This window comes from Balaenoptera acutorostrata, chromosome 1, assembly GCF_949987535.1.
Source record: "Balaenoptera acutorostrata chromosome 1, mBalAcu1.1, whole genome shotgun sequence".
NCBI classification, from domain to species: domain Eukaryota; kingdom Metazoa; phylum Chordata; class Mammalia; order Artiodactyla; family Balaenopteridae; genus Balaenoptera; species Balaenoptera acutorostrata.
The window spans coordinates 42,283,172-42,294,736 of record NC_080064.1 but is presented as its reverse complement, the minus strand read 5'-3'; the positions used below and the strand labels follow the sequence as shown (position 1 = coordinate 42,294,736).

Below are 11,565 nucleotides of genomic sequence, written 5' to 3'. Positions count from 1 at the left end.
GCCATATTTGTTTGGCCTAAATTTTTCTTTGAAGTATTTAAAAATAAATTATCAACATTATGAAATTCCACTGTGAAATGCTTCAGTATGCATTTCTAAAACATGAGACATTTTCTTACAGAACCACAGTATCGTTAATACACTATCAATAGGAAAAATAATTCCTTTATATTATCTAATACTCAATACATATTAAAATTTACCCAATTGCCCCCACTGAGGATGGACTTATTTGTTTGTTTGTTTATGCATACATACATATAACATATAACGTATTGATCGATTGTTCGAACCAGGATTTGGTCATCTATAGCAGATGCTGTCAGAGTCCCACTCATACCCCTTGGACCTTTTAGTTCACTGATTTCCAGCTTCCAGAAAGAGTTTCTCTATGTCTAAGGTCTTTTAGTTCAGAACCACAGAAGCAGGTGGCACGCCAGAGCTGGTGTAGTGGGAGCCATCTCCCCAGAGTAGGCAATTATAGGGTGCATTGTTCGTAGAGAATTTTTTAAAAATATTTATCTATTTGGTTCCACCGGGTCTTAATTGCGGCAGACAGGCTCCTTAATTGCGGCTTGCTGGCTCCTTAGTTGCAGCACATGGGCTCCTTAGTTGTGGCATCTGAACTCTTAGTTGCGGCATGCATATGGGATCTAGTTGCCTGACCAGGGATCGAACCCAGGCCCCCTGCATTGGGAGCGCAGAGTCTTATCCACTGAGCCACCAGAGAAGTCCCTTGTAGAGAATTTAAAACAATAATAAAACTGACTACAAGTTGGTCAGCTCTTTAAATTATCACCATAGCCCAGCAATTCTGAAAAATTTCAGAAAGAAAATATTACTCACCTCAAAAAACTTGTTGGTGGTCAAAGTTCTAAACAGTCCCTGCAGTGATTGTGTGTGTATACAGATAGATACACACATATGTAAAATATATTCATATATTTTAAATTTTGATTTATTATTTTTAAAATTTTATTTATTTTTTAAATATTTGTTTTGTAGTACATTTCTAAATGTTGGAACACACAAATAGATGTGCGTAACCACCATCAAAATCAGGATTCAGAACAACTCCATCACCCCAGAAAACTTCTCCCTGCTGCTCCTTTATAATCAAACCTTCTCCCCAACCTCTAACCCTTGGCAACCACTGATCTGTTCTCTGTCTTTACAGTTCTTTCTTTTCCAGAATGTTATATAGATAGAATCATATAGTATGTGGCCTCTTGAGATTGGCTTCTTTCACTCAAAACAACGCCTTTAAGGTTCAGCCAAGTTGTTGCATGTGTCAATAGTTCATTCCTATTTATTGCTGCATAGTATTCAATTGTATGGCTGTACCACAGTTTGCTAATCCATTCACTGTTGAAAGACATTTGGATTGTTTTCACTTTGGGCGATTGTGAATAGATGAATGAAACTGCTATAAACCATGAGCAGGCTTTTGTGTGATCACAAGTTTTCATTTTTCCAGGGTAGATACTTGGGAGTATGATTGCCAATTCATATGGTTAAGTGTATTTTTAACTTTATAAGATATTTCCAGAGTGGTTTTACCATTTTTCATTCCCACCAGCAACATATGAGAGTTGCTGCATCATCACTCTTGGTTTGTCTGCCTCATTTTTTTGAAGTCATTCTGATAGTAGTGCAGTGGTATCTTATTGTGGTTTTGATTTGCATTTCCTTAATGACTAGTGACCTTAAGCACCTTTTCATGTATTTTTTTATCATATATCTTCTTTGCTGAATTGTCTGTTCAACTATTTTGCCCAGTTTTTAAAAAGTTAAATTGTTTTCTTACAGTTGAATATTTTTAAATAACAGCTTTTTTGAGAAATTATACATATACTATACAATTCACTTTTTTTTTTTTTAAATTTTATTTATTTATTTTATTTATGGCTGTGTTGGGTCTTCGTTTCTCTGCGAGGGCTTTCTCTAGTTGCGGCAAGCGGGGGCCACTCTTCATCGCGGTGCGCGGGCCTCTCACTGTCGCAGCCTCTCCTGTCGCGGAGCACAGGCTCCAGACGCGCAGGCTCAGTAATTGTGGCTCACGGGCCCAGCTGTTCTGCGGCATGTGGGATCTTCCCAGACCAGGGCTCGAACCCGTGTCGCCTGCATTGGCAGGCAGATTCTCAACCACTGCGCCACCAGGGAAGCCCTACAATTCACTTTTTAAAGTGTACAATTCAGTGGTTTCTAACATATTCCCATAGTTGTGAAACCATCACCATAATCAATTTTAGAATATTTTCATCACCCCAAAAGAAATTCTGTGTCCATTAGCAGTTACTACTCATTTGCCCCAGACTCTCCAATGCTACATAGCCACTAATTTACTTTCTGTCTATAAATTTGTCTGTTCTGGAAAATTCACACAAATGGAATCATAAAACATGTAGTCTTTTGTGTCTGGCTTCTTTCACTTAGCATAATGTTTTTGAGGTTCATCCATTGTAGCATGGATAAGTACTTCATTCCTTTTTATTGCTGGATAATATTCCATAAAATGGATATACCACATTTTGTTTATCCATTCATCTGTTGATGGACATTTGAGTTGCTTCCAGTTTGTGGCTATTATGAATAATGCTGCTATGAACATTTGTGTACAAGTTTTTCTGTGAACATACATTTTGATTTCTCTTGGTTATATACCTAGGAGTGGCATTGCTGGATCATAACTCTATATTTAACCTTTTGAGGAGCTGCCAAAATGTTTTCCACAGCAACTGTACCATTTTACAATCCTACCAGCAGTGCAATAGGGCTCCAGTTTCTCCACATCCTTGACAATACTTGTTATTATCTGTCTTTTTTATTCCATCCTAGTGTGTGTGAAAGTGGTATGTCATTGTGGTTTTTCATGTCACTGATGACTAACGATACTGAGCATCTTTTCATGTGCATTTTGGCCATTTGTATATCACCTGTGTAGATATGTCTCTTCAAGTCCTTTGCCCATTTTATTATTTTTTAAATTAATTAATTTATTTTAATATGAACAAGGTTTTATTGACATATATATATACACACACATATATATATATGTACATAAAGCTGGGAAAGAGAAGGGCCCATTGAGGCAAATGCATAGGGGGAGAGAAAGCATCTGAAAACAGCAGTGGGCATCCTGCCAGTTCCAAGTCTAGGGAAAACTGGCCGGGAGCTTGTGTCGGCCAAGTTAACAGTGAAGCCAGGGATGGCACAGAGGATGATACAGGCAGCTGTCTTCCATTCTCCTAACTGGAACTTCTCAAGTCTGGTGTAGTTCTGAACTGGGCTCATATGCTCCTCACCTTCCAACACACAAACACACACACACACACACACACACACACACACACTCTCTTGCACACCCCTGAGGTGTGGTCCTCCGGCTTGCTGTAGGAAGAGAGGAGGTTAAGCTTCACTTAAAGGGGCTGAGCCGCTTTCCAGTGAGGCAAAGTCCATTCATGGTGACACACAGTTTGCAGAATAAGATCTGCTCTTCATTTGTTGAGTTTCTTCATAGAAGAAAGGAATTCGCTGATGGCTCCTCTGAAGCCCTGGGCAGGTTATGAGGCTGCCAGACTCCTATGAGCACAGGCACAGCTGCCCTGACCAGGAGCCTCCAAACACAATGCTGGCTCGTCTAAGTCAGAGGGGCGTCCTGACTCGGGGACCCCAGTGTTCTTCCTGAGAGTGGCGCTTCCTCTCTAAGTATGGATGCTGCTGTCCCCCATGGTACCACCTGGGTTTTGACCGGGGGTGGGGGGCCAGGTGCTTTGTATGAATGCGGCACCAGAAGTGTATCCAGTCACAGCAGGTGTGGTGCTGTCCCCCATGGCCCCCCCCCCGTTCTCTGCACAGATGGGTTCCAAGTCTGATGGCAGTTATTGACACAGGGCCTCCCAGCACCGGTGAGATGTTGTGCCCTCCATCCGCACCACCTGTGTGTTGGCCAGGTGGGTCCCAGTTGTAAGCGGGAATAGCAGGTCCTCCAATCATGGGCATGATGTTGTTCCCTCCTAGAGGACCACCACCTAGATTGTGGGCAGGTGGGCCCCTTGTGCTTGGAAATAAGGTAGAACTAGAAGTGTGTTGAAACCCACGGGTGATAACCACACTTGCAACTGCAACAGATGTGGTGTGCTCTGTTAGAAGGTGGAAACTGACATGTCCCTTGACACAGATTTCTTCTCCTTGGTGATGGAACTTTTAAACATAGATTTTTTATGTCCAGATGGGCCCTGGGTGCAGTGATGGAAAGTGGCCTCCAATCGTGGGGATGGTGTTGTCCCCTGCCATCACCGTACCACCTGTATTCAGCCCAGGTAGGCCCCAGGTATTTGGATTTAAGGTGGAATCAGGTATGTTCCCAAATGCTGGGATGGTGCCTGCCCCTCCTAGTGCAGCAGCCTTGCCGTGGTCAGGTAGATGGCAGGTTGTCTGGCCCAAAGTAGGAACAGAAGCGGTGCTGGGTGCCCCACTTAGTCCTGCCCCGAAGTTAAGTGGTCTGGATGCCTCTGAATGAGTGAGGCCTGGGGCTGACACACCGACTCCAAGGCTCCCACTGGCCGTAGGGCCTGCAGGTCCCATGAACAGTGGGCCCGGTGTGGTATCGGCAAAGAGCCAGCTACTGTCCCCAGTACTGGGCATCCTGGTGGCAACTCCAAAGCCAGTAGCAATGGATACAGCCCTGGGGAGAATGCCTGGGTTGTCGCCAAAGGCCGGCTGTGTGTTGCTGGTGGTGGCGAATAGGGAAGCTGGCAAAGCTGACTGCATGACGCTGACTCGCGGTGGCTAGGCTGCAGGAGCGACTAGGACTTTATCTTGTGCTGAAGCTGCTGGGTTTCCCAACAGAAAATAATCGTTAGGCCTCTGCCCATTGTTAGCCCCAAATGTGGCCTGAGACGGGAGACCTGGGTCCAAGAGAAGCTTGAAGTGTTGGTCTATCTGTTGGCCAGCGTTGCAGGTAAATGAGTTGAGGTATGGGCTCTCGAGGCATTGCTACCACTGGGTGGTGTGTTCCCAGAAATAGGAACAGCCGTGTGAAATGGGTAGTGGTTCTACCTGGAGACAGGGGCAGACTGGAAAATGACAGCCTAAGAAGGAGGTGTGGTGTCCATAGCTTTGGTGTCAGAGGTGCTGCCTACTGAAGCACCGATGACAGCTGAAGCCATAAATGGGGGGCTGGGGAAAACAGGGGCACCAGGGAGAGAGGCTCTCTGCTGCCCATCAGAGGTCCCAAATATGGGCTGAGGGTTGGTTTTGAGGCCAAAGGGATGGTTAAAAATTGGGGTGGCGCAGGGGACCATCGGCACAGGTGGGGTGATGGACACTGGTAACCCTGCAGGGTGCCTCTGCTCCACCCTGAAACCTGAGGGAGACCTAACAATGACAGCTTGGGAAGGGGCAGTAGTGTCCGTGTAGACACTAGGCTGGAAGGTCAAACTTCCAGATACCATGACCATCTGGTGGAAGGGATTGCCATAGAAGTCATGGGCTGCCCAGTTAAAATAGGGGGATCGATGGTAGGGACTGGAAGAGGGGTAGGTAAGTGTAAAGGAGGGGTAGAATCTACACAGATGGGTGTTGGGGGTTCCTTTCCATGGGACGGTGGCTGGAAAGAGAAAGCTGGGACGCTAGGAGGTGTGGGGAGGTCAGAAATAAGAGGTGTTGTGGCTACGACTGAATGAAAAGGGCCTTCATCCTTCTTAAGTGGAATTCCCAAAATGGGATGGGAAGCTGAGGGAGGGAGAGAATCAGCGGGAACAGCAAGAGGAGGGGACTCAGGGACTGTGTATCTTGTTTCCTGATCAATATTAGGTGTCGGGGAAGGTGGAGGGACAGACAGGTTGGGGGACCTGGGATATAGGTCGGCCAAGTCGGTGGTAGTAGCAGGGACCTCCTAAGGGTGAGTGGCCGGGGGCAGGGAGTCTGCAGCCTCTGAGGCAGGTGGGGAGAGAGAAGGGGCAGGCTGAGGGGCACTGCAGTCTTCCTTGACCTTCCTTATATTATTCAGGATCTTGTTCCACTGACGCTCAGTGTTCTTTTCCAAGGTGCCTGGATTTTTGACAAGAGCTAAGCACGGAAGCTTAGGAGGAGGGGCAGCTCACCTCGATCACATGTCAGTGGCGGGGGTGACCTCAGCCCTGGCAGCGGCAGAAAAAGCGGCAGGGGAATCTTCCGCTTGCAGGGCCTACTGCTGGTAGATACCAGGGAAAGGGAGCTTCCTGATGGGATGTCTGAACATTTTTCACGCTGCAGCTCCTTCCCAGACGTCAGTGAGCCTGATGAGCTGGGCCGGTGGTCTTCACCCAGCACTTGGCCTCTCCAGCAGCAGGGAGCAGCATGCAGTTGGGGCAGAGAACACCGTGGCATGGGACTCAGGCTTCCAAGGAGGCAGGACATCTCCAGCATCTCCATCTGAGCGGATGACATGGCTTTCTGAGGAGGAGCTCATTGGAGACTTCTGGGCGTTCTCACTCAAGTTGTCTTCTGGGTGCTCGGGAAGGAGGTCCAGAGGCTCAGGATTGCACTTGAGGGAAGTGAGGACTCCACTGGTCTCCTGTGGCCTAGATGTCAATGGTATATCCCCATTGCTACGGTGGCCCCTCTTCCGATCGTCCTCTTCTTCCGTCTCTGTGTGATCCTCCTTCTATGCCATGCCTCTTCGGGGCTCTTCTTGGACCTTCACCTCACTCTCCTTTGGGCAAGGAAGTGGGAGGTGACTGGATGGTCCTAACCTTGACTACCTGCTCAGGTGGTGAACGCAGGAGGGTAAATTTGCGCCCTGGTGGAGGACTCTTGATGGTTCTCGAGTGGCCGAACATCACGGAATTACGAGTAGACAGCACGGGCTTCTTTGGCGAGTCCCTCCAGTTCACCAAGGGAAGCATCCCCCGCCGGGAGTACCTGGCCTGCTGCATGGGATACTGCATTTTTGGCGCGATGTAAAAGCCAGGCGATAAAGGCACTCAGTCCCGGTGGGACAGCCTGCGACCAGGGCAGAAGGCAGGCGCTGGAGCAGCGGGGTGGTCCCCGTCAGATGTGGCAGCCTCCCGGGAGGGAAAAACCAGCGGGTGACAGCCCACCGGGGCCCCACTGCGGGGCCGGCAGCAGCGGAGCCAGGTACGAAATTTACAAAGTAAATTGCCCGTGTAGAACCGGTTGTGCGTCAAGCGATCCCAGAATAGAGTGTGAAACTGGGAGAGCTTCTCCCTAGCTTCTAACTCCTCTAGAGGTCTAGCACGCACTGGACGCTGGACAGCTCAGGCTGGCGCTTGTGAAAGGGCGGGCGGGGTGGGGGGTAGGGTGGGGTAGGGGGTGCATGCAAGCCCAGCCATGAGGAAACCAGGCCCGAGGGCAAAGGGCGGGGCCCCAGAGCCCGACCCCTTCTGGACTTTCTCGCGGCTGGGACTTCTTGTTGTGGGTGGCAGGTGTTTGGCGCCGGATGGGCCACCATGCGGAGACCGTTGGGGACTGTGGAAGCCTTCTCCTCCAGAGCTCACCCTGCCTAGGCACCGGCTCTGCAGGGCCCTCAGCGCCTAAGTATGTATTGGCCAGCCCTTCCCCTCCGTGGGGCCCAGAGGCCAGAGCCTGATCAAAGCTGAGTCCTTTGCCCATTTTAAGATTGGGTTATTTGTCTTTTTGCTATTGAGTTGTACAAATTCTTTATATATCCCAGATAGAGCCCCTTATCAGCTAGATGATTTACAAGTATTTTCTCCCATTCTAGGGTTATCTTTGCACTTTCTTGGTGGTGTCTTTTTTTTTTTTTAATTTTTAAAAATTAAAAAAAAATTTTAAAAATTAATTAATTAATTAATTTATTTTGGGCTGCACTTGGTCTTCGTTGCTTTTCGCAGGCTTTCTCTGGTTGCGGCGAGCTGGGGCTACTCTTCATTGCGGTGCACGGGCTTCTCATTGCAGTGGCTTCTCTTGTTGTGGAGCACGGACTCTAGGCTTGCGGCTTCAGTAGTTGCAGCACTCAGGCTCAGTAGTTGTGGCTCACGGGCTCTAGAGCACAGGCTCAGTAGTTGTGGCGAACAGGCTTAGTTGCTCCGCGGCATGTGGGATCTTCCCGGACCAGGGCTCAAACCCGTGTCCCCTGCATTGGCAGGCGGATTCTTAACCACTCTTGGTGGTGTCTTTTGCAGCACAAGTTTTTAATTTTGATAAGGAAAAATTCATCTGTTTTTTCCTTGTTGTTTGTGTTTTGGGTTTTATATTTAAGAAATACTGCCTAAACGAAGATCACGAAGATTTACACCTTTATTTTCTTCAAAATAAAGTTTTATAGTTTTAAGTCTTAAATTGAGTCTTTGATCCATTTTGAGTTAATTTTTGTATATGTGTAAGGTAATGGTCCTAATTCTTTCCTTTGCATGTGGATATCTAACTGTCCCAGAACCATTTGTTGAAAAGAATGTTCTTTCCCGCATTGAATTATCTTGGCACCCTTGTCAAAACTCAATTAACCATAAATGTGAGGACTTACTTTAGACTCTCAGTTCTATTCTGTTGATATATGTCTATCTTTATGCCAGTACCACGCTGTCTTGATTACTGTGGTTTCGTACTAAGGTTTGAAATGGCAAAGTGTGAGTCCTTCAGTTTTGTTTGTCTTTTTCTAGATTGTTTTGGCTATTTTGTGTCCCTTGAATTTCCATATAAATTTTAGGATTAACTTGTCAATTTCTACAAAGAAGTCAGAAAATTGATGTGGGTTGTATTGAATCTGTGGATAAATTTGAACATTCTCATCATAAAAATATTAAGTCTTCTGATTGACGAACATGGGATGTCCTGTTTATTTGGGTCTTTTAAAATTTCTTGCAACAATGTTTTGTAGTTTCTAAGGAATAAGTTTTGTACTTATTTTGTTAAATGTATTCCTAAGTATTTTATTCTTTTTGATGTTATTGTAAATGGAATTGCTGTCTTAATTTTATTTTTGGATTGTTCATTACAAGTGTATAGAAATACGATTTTTGTATATTAATCTTGTATCCTGCACCCTTGTTGACTCAGTTTTTAGTTCTAATAGTTTTTGTAGTTGGTTCCTTAAGGTATTCTATACAAGGTTTCCCTGGTTAGAATCTCCAATAAAATGTTGGTTAGAGCCACAAGACTGGACATCCTTATTTTGTTCCTGATCTTAGGGTGGCATCATTCTGTCTTTCACCATTAGGTATGATGTTAGCTGTGCATTTTTGGTAGATGCCTTAATTAGGTTGAGAAAGTTCCCTTCTATTCCTAGCTTGTTGGGTGTTTTTATCATGAAGGGGTGTTGAATTTTGTCAAATGTTTTTTATGCATCGAGATAATCATATGGTTTTATCATTTATTCTGTGATATGATGTATTATATTAATCAATTTTTGGATTTTAAACCAACCTTATATTCCTGGGGTAAATCCCACTTGGTTTTGGTGTATAATCCTTTTTGTACGTTGATGGATTTAGTCCATTTTGTTGAGAAATTTTGCATCTATATTCATAAGGAATATTGGTCTGTAGTTTTCTTGTGATGTCTTTGTCTGATTTTGATATCAAGGTAATACCAGTTTCATAGAATAAGTTGGAAAATATTATCACCTCTTCTATTTTGGGGAAGAGTTTGTGAAGAACTGGTATTTATTCTTCCTTAAATGTTTGGTAGAATTCACTAGTGAAACAATATGGGCCTGGATTTTTTTCTGTGGGCAGTTTTTTGATTACTAATTTGATCTCTTAAGTTGTAATTGATCTATTCGAAATCTGTTCAAATTTTCTGATACTTTTTGTGTCAATTTCAGTAGTTTACATCATTCTAGGAATTTGTCCATTTCATTGAAGTTATCTAATTTGTTGGTACATAGTTGTTTACAATATTCCCTTATAATCCTTTAAAACATTTCTTTAAGGCCAGTAGTGGTATCCCCCTCTTTCATTTCTGATTTTAGTAATTTGAGTCTTTTTTCTTCAGTCTTTAGTCTTTTTTCCTGGTCAGTCTAGCTAAAGGCTTGTCAATTCTGTTAATCTTTAAAGAAAAAAAACTTATTTTTTATTCTGCATATTGTTTTTCTATGCTCTATTTCATTAATTTCCACTCTAATCTTTATTATTTCCTTCCTCTATTTTCCTTGGGTTTGGTTTATTCTTTTTATTATTGAATATTGAGCACTTGTTTTTATATATTCTGGATACAAGTCCTTTGTTGGATATGTAATTTGCAAACATTTTCTTTCAGTCTATAGCTTATCTTTTCATTCTCTTAACAATACCTTCCACAGAGCAAAAGTTTTAAATTTTCATTAAGTTCAATTTATCAATTTTTAAAGAATTATGTTTTTAATATCATATCTACAAACTGTTTGCTTAACTCAAAGTCATAAGGATTTTCTCCTGTCTTTTCTTTTAATATTTTAATAGCTTTACATTTTAGTTTTCACCTATGTTCCATTTTGAGTTAATTTTTGTATAAGGCATGAAGTTTAGGTTGAAATTCATTCTTTTGCATACCAAAAGAATGACCAAATGTTCTAACATTATTTGTTAAACAGACTATCCTTTCTCTATCGAATTGTCTTTGCACCTGTGTTGAAGGAATAATTGGCCATGTCTGTGTGTGTCTATTTCTGGGTTCTATTTTGTTCCACTGATTTATGTATCTATCCCTTTGTTAATACCACACTGTCTTCATCACTGTAGCTTTATAGTAAGTATTAAAATTGGGTTCCACAAATCCTCCAACTTTATTCTTTTTTTTTCCAAAATTGCTTTGATTATTCCAGTTCCTTTTAGCTCTCCTTATAAACTTTAAAATATGTTTGTCTGTATCTGCAAAATTTCCTGCTGGCATTTTGATTAGAATTGTGTTGAATCTATAGTTCAATTTCAGTTTCAAGGAAGAACTGAATTTTAACTCTATTGCGTATTCCAACCCATGAACATGATACGGCTCTCCTTCCATGTAGATCTTCTTTCATTTCTTTCATCAGCATTTCATAGTTTTCAGCATGCAGATTCTGAACTTCTTGTGTTAGATTTATACCTAACTATTTCATTTTGGGGGGAACCATTGAAAGTGCTCTTTTAAACATTTGGTTTCCAATTGTTCAGTACTATTATATAGATATAACATTTGATATTTATAAGCAGACATTGTATCTTATAACTTTGCTAAATTCACTTACTAGTTATAGGAGCTTTTTTTGTATATTCCTTGGCATTTTCTACATAAATAATCATGGGATAGTTTTACTTCCACTACAATGCTGATTGGGAGTTATGAGAGTAGAGATCCTTGCCATGTCTTAATCTTAGGGGGGAAAGATTTAGTCTTTCACCTCTAAATATGATATTAGTTCTGGGTTTCAGGCTAGCTTTGAGTCCAGGCTGGGAGATACTAGAGGAGTAAAACAAGAAGACTCACCACTGGATTAGTGGTTCTTCAAGTTCTGGTTTCCTTCCTCAACCCTCCTGCTATTCTTTACTTCTCAGAGGAGTCCTCAGATAACTGCTCCATGTGTTCTTTCTGGAGTATTTTGGTTGCATACAATGGCAGAGATAGGGTGGAATGTGCTTACTC

General features: G+C 43.3%; 1 long non-coding RNA gene across 1 annotated transcript in view; it reads left to right on the top strand.

Annotated features, from left to right (window-relative positions):
- The first annotated feature begins 5,848 nt into the window (after positions 1-5,848).
- The window catches only part of LOC130705540 (uncharacterized), a 79,586-nt gene continuing 73,869 nt past the window's right edge, over positions 5,849-11,565 (top strand). The window contains exon 1 of the long non-coding RNA XR_009005822.1: positions 5,849-7,122. This is a non-coding gene — a long non-coding RNA (uncharacterized LOC130705540). The remainder of the gene's footprint in view (positions 7,123-11,565) is intronic.